This window comes from Nipponia nippon, unplaced genomic scaffold (assembly GCF_047370975.1).
Source record: "Nipponia nippon isolate SJK-2023a ecotype South Korea unplaced genomic scaffold, ASM4737097v1 scaffold_7, whole genome shotgun sequence".
In the NCBI taxonomy this organism is placed as follows: domain Eukaryota; kingdom Metazoa; phylum Chordata; class Aves; order Pelecaniformes; family Threskiornithidae; genus Nipponia; species Nipponia nippon.
The window spans coordinates 47,754,149-47,777,135 of record NW_028262391.1 but is presented as its reverse complement, the minus strand read 5'-3'; the positions used below and the strand labels follow the sequence as shown (position 1 = coordinate 47,777,135).

General features: G+C 42.9%; 1 protein-coding gene across 3 annotated transcripts in view; it reads left to right on the top strand.

Annotated features, from left to right (window-relative positions):
* The window catches only part of MAF (MAF bZIP transcription factor), a 62,359-nt gene that overhangs the window by 27,263 nt on the left and 12,109 nt on the right, over positions 1 to 22,987 (top strand). The window contains exon 1 of one of the 3 annotated variants that reach the window (XR_015700430.1): positions 16,448 to 16,582. The exons of the other annotated variants lie outside the window; for them this stretch is intronic. The gene's annotated coding sequence lies outside the window, so the exon portion shown is untranslated. Of the gene's footprint in view, positions 1 to 16,447; positions 16,583 to 22,987 lie in introns of those variants that run through there. 3 annotated transcript variants of the gene reach the window in all.

Sequence of the window (22,987 nt, the reverse complement as noted above, 5' to 3'; positions counted from 1 at the left end):
ACTTTTGGAGTGGTTCAGGAGGACAGGAACTCATTACTGGATGCACATGAAAATTAGAGAGCTCAGATCATTTTAGAGATATAAAAAAAGGTCAGTGAAAGTCCAAGAGGCCTTTCCTGCTCAAACTACCCCACCCTTTGAAATCTGCCTGTTCTCACACATACGGTTATGGACCCCATCTTCTGAGGTGTAGGTATGCATTTTATCTTACAGTGTCTTCTTCTGAGTCCTCAGGTTCAAGACCTTTGGTGGGAGTGGTTTGCCCTCATTCAGATCTTTATGGGGCCAGGAAATGGGCTGCTCTGCTTTATGGGAAACGAGTAATTAGGTCTCGCCAAATTCAAGATACCTGGCTGTGGGGAGCAGGCAACTTCTCCTTTGCTAGTTCTTCTAGAAAAGGGCTGAGAAATTCTTTGCATGCTTCTGTGATGCTACACTAGATTTTAATACACAGAAGTACATAGATTCATTGAGCAATTCTGAAATCTCTATTTTGTCCAAAGGATGAGTAATGTTGTAATAGTATCACCATATTTAAAAAAAACAAAACCAAAAACCCTATGAGATTTTGGATGATAAAAGAAATAGTAGCATTTAGTCCATCCCAAGATTTTTTTTGTAATTGCTGGCTATTTGCATCTTAATAACTGAATATGGGAAGGTATAATTTTAAATAGCTTTCTCTGCTTTCTTCTTGTCCACATAAAGTGATGCTGCACTCAGTCAATGGAGGAGGCAGATGAGTCATCCAGCCAAGGTGCAGCTTTCTGGGGTATGTTGCCCATGAGCTTGAGCTGTCACACAGAAAAGAGGTGTGATGGTATTTGGATGCAGGGGTTCCTCCTAAATCCCTCTTTTCTGTAGCTTCAGTGGGCTTTGGACAGATGCTTTGCTTGCAACTGTCGTCATCATGCTCGGGCTCGTGATATCCAGGAGACGTGTATCCAAAGGCGATGCACAGATGCATCTTTGTAGGAAACGTGCTTCCTCGGCAGCGCTGACTCCCAGCGATCTTCAGTCAGTGCAGTGAAGGAGCCCGCTGCGGGAAGGGTCACGAACCACTACAGGAACAGCGATGTTGCTCCCGCCAGGGACGTCCTGGCAGCTTCTTGCACCAGGGCCCTGGCAGCACTGAGGCCAGATCTTTTTATGGAAGCTTCCTTAAAATTGGAAGCCTTTATTTTATTTTTTAAGTGTCATGGTGGTTTTTAGATGCCAGGTAGAAACCAAGGGGATCAGGCCATCCAGGGCCAACTTCCTTCATTGTATTGATGATAAATAGAGACAAACTGCCAAGTGCAGCACAGATTGACCTTAATGGAGGCTCTGTCTTCCACCTGAGGCCAGGAGCCCCAATCGTTCCTGCCATGAAATGGCCTCTGAGAGGTTTCTCATCAGGAAGGAGGTGTCCCTAAATTGTACAGTCAGAAGCACTGAGGTCTTCCTCCAAACCGAGCAGACAACTCTAGGCCTTGGCAATAGCTCTACATCCTCGTGGTCCCCATGGCCTTATCAGGGCATCTCTGCTGGCGTTTGATTAACAGCAAGGTGTTGTAGCAACAGCTGCCAGTTTTGTACTCCTTATTGCCAGAGGTAGGGACATACATCCTCGGCTCTGACCCTGGCATCTCCATGTCATATTCCTCTGTATCTCTGCACACTCCTTACTTTTAGGGCTAGTTCTGTAGATAGAGGGAAACTGCATAAAGACCTCAGAGCCAGCCACTGCCCTCTGCACGCTGCTCTTTCTATTTCTCCTTTCAGGATCAAACTCTCGCTAAACCCAGTGGACAAGCTTCTTCTGACTTTGATGGTGGTTGTCCTGAGCTATTACCAAAAACATAGAAGAGGTGTGTTAAAGCACAAATGAATTTTCCTCAAAGGCAACCTCGTTTTGTGAATAGCTGAGCATCTCCTGCTGCATGAGAAGCACTCTTGATTTCTCTTGGGTTCAGTGAGATCTTTGGTGCTCAGCTCCTCCTGGGAGGTGCTCAGCATTGGACAGGATGGGACCTTTCTGTTTGGTGAACCCTTCGGGGAGCTAATGCTGAAATACATTCATGTAATTGTTTGAATTCCCAGGTCATACAGTTTATCTAGAGATCTGCTCAGAGGTGAGTGTGAAGTAATAATGCCTTGCACTTCCTGGGTGCCTTTCATCTTTCCAAATATTTATTAATTAGCCCTCAAAACACCACTGCGAGGCAGATAAGAGATGGATGGATACAGCTCCTTTCACGCACCAGTGGAACGAAGCAGCTGTCTGGCTGTATAAAACAACACTGCCCACAGTTTGGGGCAGATTAGGAAGTAGATAACAAACCTGTATCTTGTTGAGGGTGCAGGGAGAATTTAGCCAGGCAGAATTTAATTACCTCTGCTGGAGCGTGGCCAGTAAGTCAAGGCTCGCCTCACTCCTTTCATTGCTTTCACCGTGGAGTCTGTAACTCCGTCAGGTTCTTGTCCTGTTCAAAGGATGATCTTGCACCTTGGTCTGGCTTGAGCGGGTGTATTGCTGGGACCAGAGAACCCTGCCTGGGACTCTGCACGTGTCTTGTTTCCCCAAAGATTCACCCCGGTGCCTTTTATCCTGGCAAGCAAAGTTCTCTACCTTACACTGAGATTCCCTCTCTGGTATCCCCAGGGCAATCGGAGCTGCACAACACGAATTTCCTTGTCTTTGCTTTTGCAGCATGTAATTCTAGACCATAAAAATATTGAAGCTAGAACTCAAATTTTACCTATTTTCTGTTAATGCTTTTTATTAAATCTCCAGACTCTCTTTAGAGCTTCATAGAGAGCAATTTATTGTAAAGCTACACTTACTGTATTTTATGTCCACTGTAATTGCTTGTTTCATCTAATTCAGATTATACTCATGTATAACGAAGACTAGCCCAAGATAGGAAGAGATGAATTATTAATCAAGAAAGTTTTGGAATTAAGATTTTAAATGTACATACCATATATATCTTTAATATTTAGAAATAGATCTGAAAGGACTTATGCAATGTGCTTTAATCAAATTTTGAAAAGAAAATGACCAGTACATCAAATCTTGAAAAGGAATTGTCCAATAAATCAAATCTGGAAATGGAAGTGACAGATAAATCAGGTCTAAGCAAGCAAACAACCAATATGTCAAATGCATAAGAATTGCTTGTATGTGACTGAATCTGCATGCTACAATCATGCGATTAAATACTTGAAATCCTTCAATAACAAATTATATGTGCAGGTGTACACACACGTTCCTCCATTTACGTACAGAAAGTGAACAGACGTGTCTCTCTGCAGTGTTTTGAGCCTCACTAACAGCATACGGTATTTGCTGAAGTCTCCTAGGTGTACCTAGGATTTCAGGTTGAAATCTCTCCATTTCAATATTTGCATGTTGCTAGACCTGAACAGCTCATGATTCCAGCTCTTTTAAAAATGGTAATTGTTAGTATAGCCCAGGTTTTAAAAATGATGAGACATGCCTTGTTCTGAAAGCTTTCTGCTTTTGTTTTCTGATTCTAATTGTACACTAGCAGCAACACAAACTCCTTTGGCTAATTCAAAGGATTTTGATAGACAGCTTGGGCCCAAAGCATATTTTCAAGATCAAGACTATAAAAATCTCACTATGGAAAAATCATCATTTGCCTCACTGACTTTGATTTACATCTATGTTACAGAGCCATGAAATTTAAAATAAGATGACCTAAATTGTCCTATAATAATGTGGGCATGAACGTATACTCCTGGTGGCAGAGTTTCTCTGTCACTATACCAAATGAAATCTAGTTTTTAGTGCCAATCAGTTAGGCATCATTAACCCTTTAAGAATGTTATTAGCATTCTCACAAAGCTTTTCATCATGTAACAAATGTTTTCAAACTAAACTTGTCGAGGTCAAAGAATCCAAGCCAGTAAGATTTAGGACTTTTTTGTCCTCTGCAATAATATGTATACACTCTCTATCATGCCAAATGTAAATTATTAGCAATGGCTTTAAAAAACTTGCAAAAATGTAGTATTTAAGTTCAAAAGCAGTCCTTCATAAACTGTCCCCAACTTCTACTGGAAATATGTGCTCCTCCCCCTCATCCCTTTTTTGCTGTGTAGTAGAAAAATTGCTCTGTACATGCATCCTCCAGGATCCAGGAATGAAAATTGCTTTGCATTCGCTATTACATTATGGTGCTCTCCATTCTGATTTTTTTTCTCAGTTCATGTTGGTTTTTTTGCAATAAGTGTATGTTTGAATTCAATTGAAGAGTAGCATATTAAAGAACTGGTTTTCATAGCTGTTTATGTCCTTTCATCCAAAGAAGTGTGAGAAAAGCAATCAGGGTTTCAGATTGACATGCTAAAGCAAGAACTATCAGAGAAAGGATCTTGCTGTTGGAGTGTTGAATATTTGCATACCTAGTTTGTTTGAATTAGTCCAGACTAAACCAAGGTATTTATAGAACTAGCTTCAGCCTGTGGTCAGGCTGAAGAACAACTGATTTAGTTTCAGGTAAAGTAATTATTAATCTGTTCCCCCCAGCTTTACACCTCTGAGTATGTAAAAATGTAGCATCTATAACCCTGACTCAGTTTATTATTCAGACTTTCCATCACTCTGTTTTTCAACAGATGGCATCTAGGTGACTTGCGGTCTTACGAGTGGGCTTGATGATGTGAAATAGAGGAGCTTAAAAAGTAATTGCAGAGACAGGAGGAAAAATTAGAAATTAATATCACTGTAGGAAATGGAAAGCAGCCTCACATGGAAGTGAAATTCTCAATTGGTAGCTTTTACATTGAAAGTGGTGTTTGATTTGTATTTATTGCAATATAAATAAAATGGTGTAGGCAGGGAGTGGTATTGTGTTCAGTAATTTCTCTTGCAGGCATTTGGGATGAGCTTCCCATGAAAGACAAGTAAGAAGCTGCATGACTGGCTACTCCTCTGCTCACAGAAAGTACCGCATCCTTCAGCTAGGATCTGGGAAAGATGTTGCTTGTGCAGCTCAAGTAAAACATCCTGTGGTTTTTGGTTCTAAAGAGCTCACGTTAACATTTTGCTGATGAATCGACGTGGCCCGCGAAACAACCTGGATTACTTACTGAGACACTCAACATGAATGTGTGTGAATTCAGGCTGGGTAAACAGTCAGTTTTAAGGGAAGGATGAGAACTTAGAAAATCAAGAGTACAATTTACATGACTGGCTGAAAGATATGTTCAAGTGCTGTTGATGAATCTAAGCAGTATTTATAATGGCTTTACGTAGTAGTAATAATGCAGAGAGTAATTTTCTCTGCAAAAGGGGCAGTAGCACTGGTAGCATAAGGGGTCAGCATCATGGGCTACGTCATCACCACTGCTGAAAATAAGCAGAAATAAGTTGCCACATTTTGGCTAGGACATAGTTTAAAGCACCACTTTCCTTTTTACCTTAGCTCTGAAGTGCCTATTCAGTATGAATCGTGCATCATCGGTGAATAGAGATTCATAGTCAACTCCAGGTAATCGGTGCTTGGAGTCCTACAGAAATTCCCATGGGAATACGTTCATCTGTGCTTGCTGGATGTGTGTTAGTGCTGTGCTGCAGTGATGGTTTTGAAAGAAAGCATGGATACAATGGGTGATTTGCTCTTTCCAGTGCTAGCTCTGCTACTTTTGTGGACCAAAATCCCCATGTAAATAAAAACGTAAGTTGGGCTTCAGCCCCTATGACTTCAGTAAGACTCAGCTATATGTGTCTAAGTGTGGACTTAACACTTTAATGAATCAAGATATAAATTCACATCTTAGTAAGATTAATGCTCAAGAATGAAAAGGTTATTTGTCTGTCCGAGTGGAATCCTTTTTGGCATAACACATTTGACAGCTATATGTAAATTCACAGTGGTGTATGAAATACTTTCTCCCATCGTATACTGTCTTTGTCACTACATTCTCCTAACCTTTGTCTCCGTAAAAAAGAACATTTAGAAAAGCACACTTAAAAAGTGTGCTAAAAACTTACTGCCTGAAAACATAGAAATTGTTTTAACTAAACCTTCTTGAGACTTAAGGAACTTCAAAGAGAAATTGGGAATCATAAAAAATTCTGAAGGTATTTCTGGGTTTTTTTGTTGCTGTTTGAAAAATGAAAGTAATGGCTTTAAAATACGTGCACTGAAGAGATGAGGCTTTTGTTCTGACAGCTTGTACATCAAGTTTCAGCACGATGGGGTTTGAAATGGTAAAAGTTAGAATTTGATAAAACAAGCTTTTGGGGGTCTGTTCTCTAAAAGATTCCTGCATGCCACATGAATTCAGAAAAAATCATGGAAATGGAGTGGATTTTTTTAACTGTATGCAGCTGTTCAGAAAATAAGAGTGCAAAATGTACTTTGATATATTGTAATGGCAGGAATTTTGCAGTAATATCACCACTGTTGAGATCAGCTTATTTGCTGCAGTTCTTTAGTATTTAGGCACAGGGAAACATGTAATTTCAACCCTTCTCCAGCACAGGAAAGAATGTTTTTGAAGTTTGATTAGTTTCTTGTTTACTTCAGGTTTCCATTTTTGTACTCTTTCTGCATTTCCCAAACAGGATGGCAATACCCGATAAATGTAAAATTTTTTTTAAGTGGTTTTCCAAAGTTTTCCATGATGTTTAACATCACTGGGATGGAATAGATTGCCATCAATAAGTAGAAGAGAAAGATCTTTTTCCTGTATTAGCTGTTATCATCCAGGTCCTGTGTCCCAGGGCTCAGGGCAGAGGAACCATGGGGCTCTGGCAGGAGCCGGAGAAGCAGATACGGGATTGCATGACGTGAGCAGTTCCTTGGGAAGAGGCAGTGCCTCAGTGTGGCTGAGGAGAGTGTGCATGAGGCTTGAAAATTTAGGGCAGGTATTTCGAGAAGTGGAGCTGCGATGCTCAGCGGGAGTGCGGGGCTGGAGGGGGGACGGGGGGCAGCCCTGCTGTGAGCCAGGAAAACTCGTTTCTTCTGACTGGTGCGAATCACTTGGGTGGAACGAAGGTTAGGGGACATCCCCCGTCCTCACCTCAGGTCGAGAAGAAGGTGGAAGGCGAATAAACCTGCTCTCCCCTCTGGGGTGGTCCAGTCTGATGGGCTGGGTTGTCCCCAAAGAGGGGAAGAGCAGAGCGTGAATTTCGGGGAGGAGAGGGAAGGGGCTGGAGACGTTGAGGCGACACCCATATTCGCTTCTTCTCAAAAAGCTTAGCATAACAAAATAGAGAAAGAAAAGGCTTCAGCAGCAGGGAGTGAACGGCTGGAATTTCCTTAATATTAACTGAGCTTTAGGCAGCAAGCCTTAACGTGGAGAATTATTTTTAATTAATAGCTTTTCCCCTACTTTGGAGCTCAGCGGGAGGATCTTCTTTGCATTGCACAAGGAGGGGAGATAGGAGCAGTCCTGGTTTTGTAACTGATAACTATTTCAGGCCAACTGCATTGCCTGGAATAACTTTGTATTCAGAAAAAGAACAAAATGTTACATCAAAAGATACCTCCTTCTGGTTCTCAGATTTAAATTGCCTCTCTAGATAAACCCACAGCCTGGCCAGAAATGAGTTGATGGATTTTTAAGAGTTTCCTGGCCAAATTATTCTCTCTCTCCCTCTCTTCCTCCCTCTCTCTCACCTCTGTGTTATCAGCATGACATTTGGCCCTAAGAGGGGACCTTTCGAGGATGCTGAGCAGTCACGGCTCCTCCAGGGTCCAAGGGTGCGGGGCTTGTGCCTGGCGGCAGGGTCCTTTACCCAAACTAGCCCAGGTCCAGATGGAAAAAAAGGCAGGAAGGTGGTGTGAATTTGTATTACTTTAACACAATGGGTTTGTTCAGAGACGGTTTTCAGGCAACAAATGGCTCCTTTGTGTTACTTCCCTCCCCGCGGTAGCTTTCGGAGCTGTATATGTGCATATCATTTTGCCTGTGTATTAACAAGCAGGAAGGCTCCCCAGCTTCAGGCTCCCTCCTTCTCCTCCTCTCCCTCGCCTTTTCCCCATCTTCCAACACCCTCTGCCCCAGCACACAATTCAAACAAAATTAGCGAAATAAGTAATGAGTTTATGGGGGAAAAAAAAATCCTTTCTTTTTGCTTCTCTTATTCTGACGACTGTAAGAGACTGTAGTGCATCTTTTTATGAGCGGCTTCATGGGAGTCGGGACATTTGCTTGTTATACTGTGGCACTGTAAGAGGGTGATCGTCATGGACTGTAAAGTAACGGGAAGTCTCACAGCCCCTCCAGCTCTGTAACGCAGTAGCTTGCTCACACAGGAGAGAGGGATTTATAGTGTTGTCTTGTATTTTTTAACATATTTTTTCTGCTTTGTATTTACAACCTAGCCCAACAGTTCTTGCTTTGTCCCCTGTCTCCCTCTCCTCCTATCTTAATTCTGCCTGTTCTTTTTGGTGTATTGGAGCCCCAGCAGGGTCCAAAAAAATGTCAGTTTAGCTGGAGGAGCAGCATGGATAAAGGTTGAACTTTGAGGTGTGCGCATCCCCCTTCAAGCACTATGTCTTGCCTAAGTGGAAGCAAGTGAGGGATAAATATCTTCTTTTCTAGGCTGTGGGGAAGGCAAGGAGAAGATGGAACTGGGAAGGAAAGGAAAGAATATGAGTGTTTCTTGTTATCAAACTTGTCAAGCTGTTTTCCTTATGAGCTTTTGTTAAAGCCCAGTGTCTTTCTCTTATTTAAATAAGTATAATCTCTGAAGGAGTTTTGAGTTACAGCTTTTCAAAGCAGTGGGGTGTAGTTCTGTTTTATTAGCTGTCGTTGAAGATCTGATGGAGTCATGTTGGAGGCTGTAAATGCCTTGATGCTGTCAAGCCAAAGCAGTTGTGAGCGAGGGTGGGTGCCTGCTGTCCCTGGCACTGCCTTCAGAGTCAGAGTCTTCCAGCTGCTGGGGTTCACGAGCAGCATTTCCCAAATTTTGGCCTGGATTCAGTGCCATTCATGGGGTGACCATGCCCTGCTGTGGTTGAAGCATTAGTAAATGCAGAATTAGTATTTATCAGATGAAGAGGGAAGATTGCAAATGATGCAGGCATCGCCTTAATAATTAAGCAGCTTTTGGGAGACATTGTCTCTCTGTTAGCATTGGAGCCTGGTCCCCAGATCCCTTCCATTTGCTCTGATAAAATGGCGTGGCATTGCGTTGCTGACAGTGGCTGGGCTTTGGTATTATCTGCTCCCATTGAAACAACTCCCCCAGAAGCTGCAGTAACGAGTTAACCATCTGGGGTCAAGAAGAGGACATTAAATATAGTCAGCAGCTCTCTTAATCTTAGGAGGAGAATCTTCGTTTGCTTGAACGTGTGTGCTGATCAAAGCGTGATAGGAGCCGGGATGCCATACAGTAACAGCTATTTCCCAGGAAGGGTTTTTTTCCCTCTCTTTTTAAGGGCAGAAAGGAAAAGCACCAGGAATTTTGAATCATTGGAACTTTTCCTCTTGTGGTTCAACTAATGCAGTGCCTGGAATCAACTGCACCTGACCGGTGCTTATACATGTTAACTATCAGCTAACATAATCTGAAGCCCTAGGAAAATAGGTTGTAGCACAGATGTAAGACACTGAAGGAAGACAGTAATTTTTTCCTGTAGATGGGAAATGCATATGTTGCCTCACTCACTTGTCATTACTGAAACTATAGGTAGGGACAAAAATAGAAACTACTGACAGCTTGATTTCTTCATGCTGGCACTGAGCTACAGCGGAGCTCTACAAGACCCTATAAATATGCAAGCGAAGGGAAATCCTACACAAGTGCTATCATACTGCTATAGGACTGAATAGAATTAGCTTTATTGCAACCAAACAGTATGGACAGAGTCTGCTTTTCAGAGCTTCCCTATCTCGCGAACAATGTAAAATGTGAACCAAAGGCAGCTAATCTGGCCTGTTTACTGGGAACAGTTCCAAAATATATTGTTGGAAATGACTAGAAAAAGCTTTGCACTGCACAGCCCTTATGGTGCAGCCCTTTCTTCCTTTTAAAGTGAAATGTCCTTGCAGAAATTAAACACTGTTAAAAAAAAAAGAAAAAAAAAAAAGGAAAGGGAAAGGGATCACTGTGGCTTAAAGCACTTATTAAAATTTGTGGAGGATGCAGTGTGCATTGAAAATGCTTCCCCTCCCCCCAAACCTAAACCAACAAAAACAAGCCAACCCCATGAATAGCTCTTCCTAGCTTCCTGCACATTGAATATGTATGTTAAAGGACAAGGAGCCAAGATTCACTCTGTTTTGCTTTGCTTGGAATATTTTTGCTCATTTGATATATGAAAGTCAGGGGCTATGCCAAGGAGAGGCTGGCGAGCTGGCCATCGCGGAGATTTCTGCTGATGGTTCACAGTGGTGTGCAGAAGCAATATGTATCCCACTGTGTAAACGATGCTTCCTGCACCTACGAGTAGGGTTCAAAAGGTTTGCACGGCAAGAAGAGAAAAAACTGCTGCTGGGCCTGTGAGTGGAGTAGCTGGGGTGAAACAAGAGTCAAGCAGAATTCAGGGAAAAAGGACCCCCAAAATTGGGAAGGACTCCTTAAGCATGGACTCCTGGAAGTTTTCATCATTATTCTTTTGTATTGTTCTCGACAGAAGATATTATTTGTGCCATCTTGTGAGCCCTGCCAAGTATGTCTCCTCTCAAGAGGACTCCGTAATCCTCTTACTTTCATTCACATCGCTAAAGCGGCTACATCTCCCTCATTTTTATAAGCTGCTGTTGTAAGTTTGCTTCATGATTTAGCTGCTCTCACTTCTTTTTTTCAGAGGTGGCAGCTGATTGCGAGCTCTTTCTTCCTTGTTAGAAATGAGCAGTGTACACAACTACAGAGTAAACATTTCTATCTTCCTCCTGGTTCAAGCAAAAAACCTTGACCCCTGTGCGGGTGGAAGTGGAATGTTTCCAAAACACACAGGCGACTGGAGATGTGACTGTGTTTAAACCCCTCCAATTTAAACACACTTATCCAGGAAACCATGACCAGGAGAAGATGACTAGTCCCCGACGAGAGGTTTAACTTGGTAACAATTTACTGGCCGACTTGTACGTTATTGTTTTATTGTCTGTACCATGGAGCACTTACGTCTTAATATGCATAATAATAAAAATCCCACAGAAGTTTAAATTAGAGTAAGGCTCAGGGATCAGGCTTAGCTGTGATCTGGGGTCATTGACTCTCATATCTAATCATGTCACCTTCATTAATAACTGAACCATTGACCCTGAAACTCAAGCAGCTTTCCTCTGATTTCCTAAAATCTGGAGTTTTTATTCTGTAAGCTACAAACTCTTAAGGGCCAGTGTGATTCCCACTGGCCAAGGATTTGAACCTGTCTTCCTCCCTGCGTCTCAGCTTTTCCACTCTAAGCTGGTTTTTGGCTTTTTCCACATTGGCGTATTCTACTCCAAATTGTGTTGTGCAGTTGGTGCTGTATAACTAGCATCGCGTGAGGCCGAGCGAGGGCGAGCAGCGGAGCAGGGCTCCTGCCTGCCCAGGGGTGCAGGATGCTCAACGAGGAGCTGTGCATTACACCTGGACCTTTCAAAGGCATGAAGGCAGCATCACCTCTATCTCTTTTGGGTTTTTTTTGAAGAGGTGATCTTTTCTTCTGTTTTAGAGAGCTGACCTTTCTAAATTGATCTGATTGCTGTCAGTATTTGTGGCAGGGGGAACAGAGGCAGACCCATTATTTCATTGTGCTGTGCCCCGCACTGGACTTGCCTCCATCCCTCTCCCAAAATCTCTCCAGAGTTGCTAGAAGTGGAGAGAGCAGGGGTTTGATTTTCTGTTGTCTTGCCAAGTTAGAATGGGATTAAATGCTCTCAAGGTCTCTGGACTATCACTTTACCCAAAACATCCATCCCAAGCATTCAAAGAGGCATAGAGACTCTGCATAGCTATTTATTTTAAATGCCTGATTAAAATTTCATGAAAACAGGAAGTCAGGGGAAAAGAATAGATTGCAAGAACAACAAAATCCAGGGCTTTGTCATTTTTAGCTCAACAACACACAACAATGAAGAAAAAAACCCCAACACCCAGCATGTTCAGTTGTAAGGGATATTTTCACAGTCGTACTGAGGCCACTAATAGTATACTTTGTCATTGGCAGGGCAGTTCATGAACTAAGAATGAAACCGATTTTTTTGCTTAACTTATTACACAATTTTGATTCTGTTCATAAATCGTCACCTTAAGGTAACCTAAAGCTGCTGTACTAAAGCCCCGCAATCATTGAGGTTTTTTTTTTTTGATACTCCATTGTTTTTTTCTATCTCAGCAGCAATAAATATTGCAATACCACATCCTTAACAGTGCTGCAGCTCTTCTGTCCTGGTATCTTTCTGGCTTTTCCATTCTTAAGCATATCTAATCATCCAAATAAACGGGAGGGGCAGGGACAGAAGACTGATTTTTCTGAATATCACATGCAAAGGATCTTCATGGTTTGTCTGTCTTCTAGAGAGCATTTTTCTTGTACGTAGCTTCTGTCCCTCTTTTATGAGGAAATATCCTCTTTGCTGAAAACATATGAATCAGAAGCAATGTTTAGACAGGCTGCGTTACGAAAGGATTTAGACTCTGTTGAAGTCTTCTTGCATTTTTAGGCTTTGGGTTGCAGGACCTCCATTAACAGGCTGCAAATGCCACTCAGCCATTTTCCAGTCCCTTTGTCACCTTGACTACCCATAGGTAGTCGTGGGGCACTTAGGAAACAGCAGTGTCCCAATCTGTGCTCCTGTACCAATCCCATCAAAAATAGATGGATGTTAAAATTCTGTATTAGCCTCTCGCTGCAAAGACAGCATATGTAGGCTTCTCAGCTAGGGCATCCGTTGGCTCTGGATATGGTATAATTATGGTAGCTTAATGACAAAATAAGTTTTCACTTGCCAATGTCAAATTAATCCTGTCAGTAGATACGTCACTGTAAGTGTGTTGCTCGGTGTACCCTTACAATATGCATAATACCATGTCTCCTTGCTTCTGCTTCACATCATGTGGTCCTCTTGGTGCAGATGCTGTTCAGCCACTTAAAGAGCTGTAACGCTACCAGGGGAAAGAAGGAAAAAAAACCAGTACAGTATACTGTAACGAATATAATGAGCCTAAAACCTTGGAGGACTTCCTTTGTACATCATTCTTGTTGCAAACGGTCACAGCCTTGTGGATTCCTCTATTATTTCAGGTGTAAAAATTGTATTGAAATTTGATGGGAATTATTGCTAGAGTTAGTTATTTGGCTGACTAGGTCTATATGTGAGTAGAGGTAGCAGGGAGCCCACAAATGACCTTTTCCCTTGTTAGATTGGTCCCTGGCCAGCTGGACAGTTGGTATCCTGAGGTGAAGAGTTTTTTAAATTATAGTTTCATGGCTTTGCCACTTTATAGGACTGCAAGTTCCCCTGTGTTAATTCATCACATCGAAAAGAGGAAGAAAATCGGCTGCTGCAGAATGTCCCTTATGCTTTAAGAAAGCACGGCAGTAATCGCTGGGAGACTTTTGCAAAGCAAAATACCGTGTGGCTCGGTCCACGCCTGCACACTCCAGTCGTCCCTGCTCCGTGCCAACATGTCACAGGTGCACACCACAAGGGACAATGCAGCAAAGGTAATTGGGAGGCAGGTGGCGATAGCTTGGACTCCGTAACACATTCATCCCAAGGTGCACTTGTGCATCTGTTAGAAAGTGAAGTCATTTTTTAATTTTTTTTTTTCAATTCAGTTGGTTTAAGAGAGATTTGAGCCACAGGAAAACATTTCCCATCTCCTAAATACAACAGGGAGAGTTACCAAGGGTCCTCAGAGACCAGGAATGACGTGGAGTTGTGGCTGCTGAGCTCAGGGAAAAAGTGAGGGGTTGTAGGTTTACACAGAAGTGGGTAAGATGTTTTTAAGAAACAGGACAGGGGTTTTTCCTCCTTTGCTATCACTGTAATATTAGTGCAAGCTTTTCCTTTTTAGATACCAGCCTTCTGTAATTGTATTAGCACGACATGCTCTGGCTGGGCTGTTCACTCGCATGTGCTCAACCTTCCCTGCCTCTTTCTGAGAGCCAGAGCTGAGCCTCTCATTATGTGAATCTTTGTATTTCTGCTCCGAGTCCTAACAAACGGTGTTTATTCCCTCTCCAAAACAATGAAAGCACCCCAAATGCTTGTACTCTTGTAGGGAGCCTGAAAGCAAATCTGCCAGAACCAAACTGCAGCAATCTCTGGGGTGGAGTATAACAGCTATAGCGCAGCATACAGAATCCGTCTATAGGAGAGGGCGACTAGTGCCAATTCTGGGTGAAACTATGGGGAATGGGATTCAAATGAGCGCACACACAATGTTGCTGACGGACGAAAATGAACAGCACAGTACTGCAAAAATGCACGTAGGTTTTAGTAGCCTTTGGTGGACAAAATCCTGCTTTTATATGAAGGATATGTAAACAAGACAAACAATATAAAAAATATATCACACGGTTGGAATGCTGAATGCTTCGTAATCCCTAGGAGAGGATTTTCCCTGGCTGTTCCAGTTCCTAACTATACTACTCAACTTTCCTTTTAGTCTGGAGTTGGGTCCTGCCGTAAACCGCAGCTATTTGGAGCGATTTGCATGTGAGGCTGCGGGGAGGGTCCCTTCACTCCTCTCCCAGCGGCTGCTGTAACCTCTCCCGGCGGTTTGCAGACTTTGTCCTCCCTCCCTCATTTCAGAGCGACTCCTTGGCTGGCAGCATGGCCAGGTTAACAGAAAGTGTAAGGTTTTGATAACCTGCGGCAAATGTTTTCTGTCTCCCAGAAGAGTGACGAGCTGGAAAACAATTTGCAGAAGACAGAAGCAGAGATCTGGTTTCATTTTTGGTACAGCTACTACAGTTTCTAGCTGTAAACCCTTATCAGTGGAGTCCTTGTATAGTTGCTCATCAGCAGAGATCCTGCGGGCGAACGCAGTATTATTGCTTCATCCCATGTGGCTTTTTTTTTATCAGTGCCGTTCTGACTTCTAAACCTTCTGGAGACACTGTAATTGCGTACTTGGAGTGGCTTGGCTTCTTTTATAGCACAAGTTAAGTTTTTAGACTGGGCTTTGGAAATTAAAATAAAATAAAATAAAATAAAATAAGGTAATGCAAAGTAAAATAAAATGAAATTAAATAATAAAAAAAAGTAAGTATCAGTGGTTAGAAGAAAAGAAATAAAGTTCCTAATAAATAAATTCTACTTTTATGTCTTGGAGTGATCTAGGACAGCTGATGGAGATTGACACTCTAAGTTACATGAATGTTTTAAACGTGTAAAGAATCCTTTATAAATTCAGCTCTGTTTGCTATGATACACTTTCCAAATTAGGATACTGCGGAGCAGATTGTGAAGCGATGATTTACATGACTTGAGGATTTTGCTCCCTGTGATTAAACACAATAGCACTTCCTTTGGTTCCCTTTAAAATACATTTTTTAAAATGTATTTAAACGTGTGTATAAATGTATTTAAAATACAGGTTATTTCAACAAGAGTAAAAATATCAGGCAAAAAGTGCACTATTGAGTGCTGTGTAAAGTACAGGTAAACATCTTTAGAATTGCAGCATTCTAAAGATGGAAATAAATGTTAAAATTACGACTAAGAAAAATATGCAATATACCATTTTTTTCTGGCAGGAAAGTGAAAACATGGAGTTTTGTTGGCTCGTTCTTCCTTTTGCAAAGAATTTAGTGTTGAGCTTTTACCTACCTACATGATATACTGCAGTGAAATGCACAGAAATTCGGGATTAGATACGAGTTGTAACATTGAGTAAATTTTATGTTGAGAAATTTAGAGTGTGCCAAACGGCTAGCTACGCGGACAAAAGACTAACATGAATAGGTTAGAGAATTATTAGCCTCTAATAATAGATGATATACTATATATCAAGTAATGACTACTTACTATCCTGCATTTATCTGTTACATGATGTCCTTTTTAATTACCTACCCTGCCGCCACGGAGGCCGGCAGCTGGTGCAAGAAACGCTGCAAAGCTCATGCCTTCTACCTCGTAAAATGGAAATATACTCCCAATCTGTGCCCTTATAGTTATTAGACATGGGTTTCCCAGAAAAAAAGTATCCAAATCATGTCTTTTTTTGGACAGTAGTTTTTAAGGGAGGTTGTCTTACTAAAATGTTTTTCAACATGCTTTAAGCTGGTGGAGAGCAAAACTCCACCAATTGACCCTGACTGTGGCTCTTCCCTTCAGATTTTAATACCTTCTGCTGCTTGTCTAGATGAGGAGCAGATAAAAATAGATTGTTAGATGAGGCTGTTGCTTTTAATTGTATTCATAATGAGCATTCCCCATCCTTAATTCAATAGTGCAGTGTAACAGGGGGGAGGGCAGGCTTTTTTAACCTCGTTTCCTAAGGAAATGAGGCATAAAGCACCCCCCCCCACCCACCTGGACCCGGTCCTCTCCTAACAACGTGTGAGCATCTTCTAAGTGGATTTGAAAGGGGAAGGATATCTCACACATTATGAAGCCCTCACGAAAATCAGAGTGCAAGAAAAAACTCCACCTTGGTGTCTGTGCCAGGGACAAGGTAAATTCAATCTTTATCCATGCTAATGGCAGCCCACGGTTGGTCACGTCCCCTGCCTGCTGGGGAGGAGCAGGAGCAAAGGAGCTGGGCATCAGGCTTGCTGCTGGAGCTGGGCTTTGGGACAGGCAGCACAGGGCATAACCAGAGAAAATCACTTCTCCTGCTCACAATTTGTTTTCTGGTAGGAGCATAAATTCTGTGAACCTCATTTTGCACTAATTCTCCCCAGTGTAATGTCAGTGCGGGCAGCCTCCTCATTTTGGTGAAATCAGGGCAGAATGAGGAGCTGGCTTGCTTTCTGGGAGCAGGACAAAGCTCAGCTGAAAGTTTGCTGCTGTGCTTTTGGACCTGCTGTGTTGCAGGGGACTTTTTCCCTGCTGTGTCCCCAAAAGAGCCACGCTCCTCCCTGCTCGCCTCCCTCCGTCCACTCCCACACCTACTGCTCTCAGAGCTGGCAGTGCATTAATAAAAAAATGTAAGTTTTATGGGACAAAGTATATAAGGCAATTCATATATCATTCCTAAGACACACAGAAAGGAGGCAGAGAAAAATAACCATCCGGTATTTTATATGAGGATATTTCCATGAGTCAGCTCATTTTCAGGTTTCTGGGCTTCCAGCTGCAAGCTCTGCTATGTTGGCTTATCTTGAGGCCTGGCATGTGCCAGAAGTAGCTTATAATTGGCTGTGTTTCCCCTTTGTAAATGGTAATAATAGAGCCTTTATCAGCAGAGAATGGCTAAAAATTTGGATGTCTTTAATTTCATCACAACTCGTAATTTTTTTCAGGCCTAATATTACACGAATAGATGTCAGAGCTCCTTGTTCTGGTTGCAGAGCTGACAACAGCTTTGTTGATTTTTGTAGGTGGGATATTGAACCGCCCTTCAAATGCTCCCTAAGTGGTGGCCGTAGAGCTGAATTTATCCTTTAACCCTTATGGCGTGGGTTTCATTAACCCCTAGGCTTATGGAAAGTTGCAGTTGTTGCTGCTCGGCTTGGCTGAGAGAGACACTGATGCATTTCTTGTGGCAGCCCTGGCATTTATTACAGGGCAAAAATGCAAGGTATTTTCAATGTATTTTAATTCATTTGAGGTTTTCAATGAACTCACCTCAGCCTTCTACATGCTTCCTGAGATTGCTTCCTGTGGATTTCAAAATGACTAAATTTAACTGAAAAAAAAACCAAACGCAGCTCATTCAATGTGATTTCTAAAGACAGCTATGCAAGCTGTATAGAAAATGAATCTTACATTTGTACATGGTAGAAGAATTTAGTTGATCACAGGCATAGGAAGGATGTCATGAGTTTATTTGGCCAGTCACAACTTGAATTTTGAAGAGATTCTGTCAAGCTGTTGAAAAAATTGTATGGAAATACATCACTTGATGCATTCAAATCACAAATATGTTTGAGGGAAACTGCAATCTGCTCATAGATATCCTGTGAATAGAAAAGATTTCACATGTGTTTAATATATTCTTCTTGGGGAATTAATTGTCCACCAGCACTGACAAGCATGGGGGATGGAGGAGCGGAATGGGAGCGATTTGCGGTTCTTAGTGGGAATTAGTGGCATGACTATATTATAACAATAATAATTAAGCTTTGTACTTGAACAGTGCCTTTCCTTGGGGAATCTCAAGGCACTCTGTCAAATTTATAGGGAAATCCCGGGGAAATAAGTGATTTCCCTACAGATCTGCAGAAATTCAGTGGCAGAGCTGCAAGCAGACCCCAGGTCTCCAGGCTCCTGGATGCTGGCTCTACCTTGCAGCAGGAGCTGCCTTATTCCTCCATCACAGCCCGGGCAGGACTCGAGGGCTCTGAGCTTGCCGGTGCCACGTAGCGCATCCTTGCAGGTGCTTTTGGCCACCGTGGGCGCAGGCAGGTGCTGGGAGCTGTGGGGGTGCCTCCCCTCGCATGGGACTGCCTGCAAGGGCTGCGCAGCGGGGAGCAGGGATGCGGGCTGCAGGCGGTGGGATGGTGCGGGCAGGGACAGGCAGCGCACAACAGAAGGCCCTTTCAGCAGCAGCCTGAGCTTAAATGAGCTGAAAATAACAGTGGGAAAATGCACTTCGTCATTGTATAACCTTAGGGAAGTCCTGACTCCTCCAGGCCTCAGTTTACCCATATGATGGCACTGCAGGAGGACTTGTGGAGATGGATTTTTTTATGGCAAAGAGAATGAAAAATTGGGGGTCTTATCTAGGGGTGTAGTGCATTCACCATCATTTGAATTTTTTCATCAAAGCTGAAGTCCTTACCAGAAAAATATGTTCTACTTTATCTCAAAATTTAGGGTTTGTGCGAGAAATACACAGGGAAATTATTTATTTGTCATGAAGGAGGAATTGATGAGATGATCGCAGCGGTCTGTTCTGTTTAAAATCCCTAGGGTGAAAAATCTGTGCAATTTAATGTTCCTAATATGTTTTGAGATCTTCAGAGGCAAGGTCCCTTTGGACTCAATAGGATGAATTAACTTTCTTGAGTAAGCTGATTTGAACTTTGCGCATTAAGACAAGGAACATATTACATTATTGGTTTGTTTGTTCCCTTGGCTGGTTTCACCAGTTTGTGCAGCCTGGTGAAAAACCGAACAAATTCATTTGATTCCATAGACAGAGCAGAGCCAACAGTAAATTTTTCATCTAAGTGCCTGCAGAGGATGACAAAGTGTTTAAAAGACAACTGGACTTGTGTTATTGAGCACGTTTAAAGTAAGCAGTAAAACCTTAAGCATTGATTTGGTGTTTTACTGGAACCAATAGAGAGATTTAAAATAGTGGTTACATTCTGAAAAGCACAGCTCCAGTGAAAATCCCTGTATTTGCTCTGAATAAATCCTCTCCCTCCTGGGAGCAAGCTGAGTGCGAAGGGGAACAGAGTTATCGGCCTCCGTTGTTAGGTCCAGGCTGCGCGTTTGGCTCGATGATAGGCAAAAGGATGTTTTTGAGTGCTTGTGAAGGAGCCTGTCAAGAAGCAATGGGCAACGCTTCTCTGGATGGGAGCACATGGTATTTTGGAGGGAGCTGAGTTGTTGCTGCTGTGAAAAGAAATCCTTTCCCTTTGCTCTGGGACCAGGGGTCCTGGCGGTGGCATGGCGAGGGGCATTGCTCTCCCGCGGTGTTGCTGGCATCTCTGCAAGCCTCGGGGCAGAGGACCAAGGGTATCCCACCAGAACTGGGACAGTTGGCAATCCTCGTTCTTGTGCAGACTGTGTGAAATGCACACCATTCCCCAGAGCTTACAGGCACAGTTACAAACGAAGCAAAGATGGCAGGAATGACATTCCCTTGCTAATTATAGTGTGGTCCCATCTGTATATTTGGTGTTATGTCACCAACTCCAGCCTGCTTTTTTCTAGCAGGGAAATACTGCTGCAGGTCGAAGCTCAGCACAAAAGGCTCCAGACCTCTTAGTAATGTTGTAGTTACTTGTTTAACAGGGGTGAAACAGCCACCACTCTATTTTAAGGGCTATCGGCTGGAAATCTGAGAGCATATTGGCTAAGGTACTTTTTGGGTAACTCAGCAGTCCATATTTAAAAGGCTCATGGGTGCAGATAAACATAACGGAGTACAGTGGCTGCACATCTCATTGAACCCCGCTGGCTTCATAGATGACTTGTGCATGGCAGCAAAGCTGTGAGCCTGGCTGGATCCATCCCTCCCTCATGGAGAAGGTGGGAGAGCAGCCAGCTCCCTGGACATCAATGCTGCTCTTGCCTGCGGACTTTTTGGGGCAGTGGATATTCTGGGAAGAGTTTGGTGGGCTGTAGGATATGTGCATCACTTTCCAGAGATTTCCTCAGAAGATGAGGCCAGAAACCACCCTTCTGGAGCACCCCATGGGGTGTTTCCATTCAATCCTCTTGAGGCTCTCACGAGTCTTTCTAGGAGCCCAGATACAGTCCTGAAGTCTACATCCCTGTTTCTGCTGGTGGAGTTTCCTGGCTCCTGCTTATAAAATCAAGATATATGGTTGTGATTGAAGATCTTAAATTTGCTCATGTAAGGTGTCATGAGTCCGTCTGGAGGAGCCCACAGGGTGCTTTGTTCTTGCACGTCGTACTTGTGAGCTGTATTGGTGAGCCTTGTGCTAAATAATATAGGACTGAGATTTTTAATTAGGGTAGAGATGGGAGCCTCCAGATCTCATTAGAGAGTTCTCATAACTTTTACACTTACTGTAAAGCCCAATTACCTTATTTCTTACTTTAATGTCTGTATTGTCCTGTTCAGTGTTGGAAAGCCAAAAATAAGAGCACTTTGATAAAACTTGAAAGCCATGAAGTGAAAATAGACCAGAAACAGAAGTAAAAGTGGGTGTTCCTAATTTAATCCACTATTTTGACTAAAAACAATGAACAAAACAGGCAAAACAAGGAAACACCATAAATAATGAAACTAGAATCTGAAAACTACCCACCTTACTGGTTGTAATAGAGGTAAAAGGAATTTTAAAAAATGAGTTACCTGAGGTTTTAAGCCATCCCAAGTGCAGACTTATATAAGGAGGAACAGAAGCACCATGCAAGGATGCATCTCTCGGGACTTGCACCTGGACTTGTCCCCTAAGCTTAAAGCCCCTCTTTGCCCGATGATGTACTGATTCATCGCAAGGGTGTTCGGTGGAGCTCGTGTGGCAGGAGGGGAAATAGTCATCAAACGGCTTTATGGGTGAGGAGCTGAAACACAAGGGCCATGGTGTCTGTTAAAGTCAAGGAGAATTTGTACCAGCAGAAATAGGCTTTGGTTTCTTGTCAGGCAGGAAGCCGTTGGTGGAGTAGGAATTTAACAAGTTCACAACTTAACAAGTCCCAGCCTAGTGTCTGGATTACCAGAATAGATTTTTTTCTCAAATACCCCCAAACGCTCAATGCTTTTGTCAAATTTCTGTCTCTCTGTACCCTGTGTCAGCCTCAGCTTAACAATGAAGGTAGTCCCAGAAAACTTCTCACAAATGAGGAACCTATGCTTCCTGTTACGAAAGCAACCTCCTACTGTCTTGTATATTAATTCTGGGCTTGTGGGGCACTGTAGAGGTTAAATCTTCTCTGCCTGGCATGGTAATTTTCATTGCTTTCATTTTTTGGGAACTTTCTCCAAGTTTCTGAAAGGCTTAGCACAAGCTATGAAGGCTCCACCTCTTTCTTGGCCCTGTAACCTGTGAGCAGTTCAGCTGAGGCTAGGGGATTTGTGTATAATGATTTGGAAAAGTTGCGAGTATAAATAGAAAGGAATTTGAGATGTTTTTCCCCTCTGTAATTCAACACTCAATAGCTTCCCCTTCCACCCTGCACATAAGGTGCTGTACCAAAACCATGGAAAGAATTTGTGGAGCTTCAGATCGAGGAAGTTCATAAGCTAGCAGGCTTTTCTCTTGCTTGCTCTTTTTTAAAAATCTGATAATATCATCTCCCCCAGGGAAGAGCATGGCCAGAGGACCTTACAGATTTTCACCAGATCCTCTCACCAGGAGCATTTGCCCCAGGGCAGGGGTGCTCAGGGCAGCCCTCTGACCTCCTCTTACGCACAGTGTGGAAAGGGCAGAAGCCTGGAATAAATGTTCAACCTGGGCTTTTTCCTTTCTTTTTTCTCCTTTCTCTTCCCAGTAGCAGTTACTGCTGAGAGAACATGTTCAACCTGCTCTAAGCTCCAACCTCAGCCTTCCATGTCTCCCGGGTGTACAAGGGCATGGCATCGGGTTGCAGCACATCTCAGCCCAAGCTCTGCAACGACATGCCCATCAGCCTGGGGTCAAGCCCTGGGACAGGCATCCCAAGCTGAGGTTGCCTTCGCGTCCGGCAGCAGTGCTTGGACCTGGGGAGCCCCTGGCCCAGGCAGCTCGGTAGCAACAGGCTTGCTTTGAAGCTTTGAAGTGTCCCTCAGGTTCCTTTCTTCTCCATAGTCCTCTTTGTCTTAATTTCTCCTGTGCTTTAAACCCTGTGCACGAATACAATGTAAACCTTAAAAAGCCACACTTATTCTAACAGAAATGTCAGCTCTTGGCAGCAGTGGTGCAAACTCTCCGTAGCCCCTGTGATTTCAGCACAGCGATGGCTCTCAGTTCTGCACTTCGTTCCCAAAGCCTGATTTAAAGCCCTTCGTGCAACTCTGCAGTTACAGCTGACTCGGGCACAGACGAAGGGCAATCATAGCATATATTCGTGTACATTCATTGCCAGGTGTTTGATGTATGGTTTCATTTTTGAGTCTTGACTTCATTTTGCACTGTGATATTTGGGCTTGTAGATTTACACATCAGGCCCCGGCAATATTGTTTAAAGAACCCTCAATGCTTTCAGTAAAAACCTGAGTAAGTATTTGTTATATTTAGAGGCAGTTCTGCTTATTGTCTCTTCACACAAGTAAGCTTTTCACTGACCTAGATTT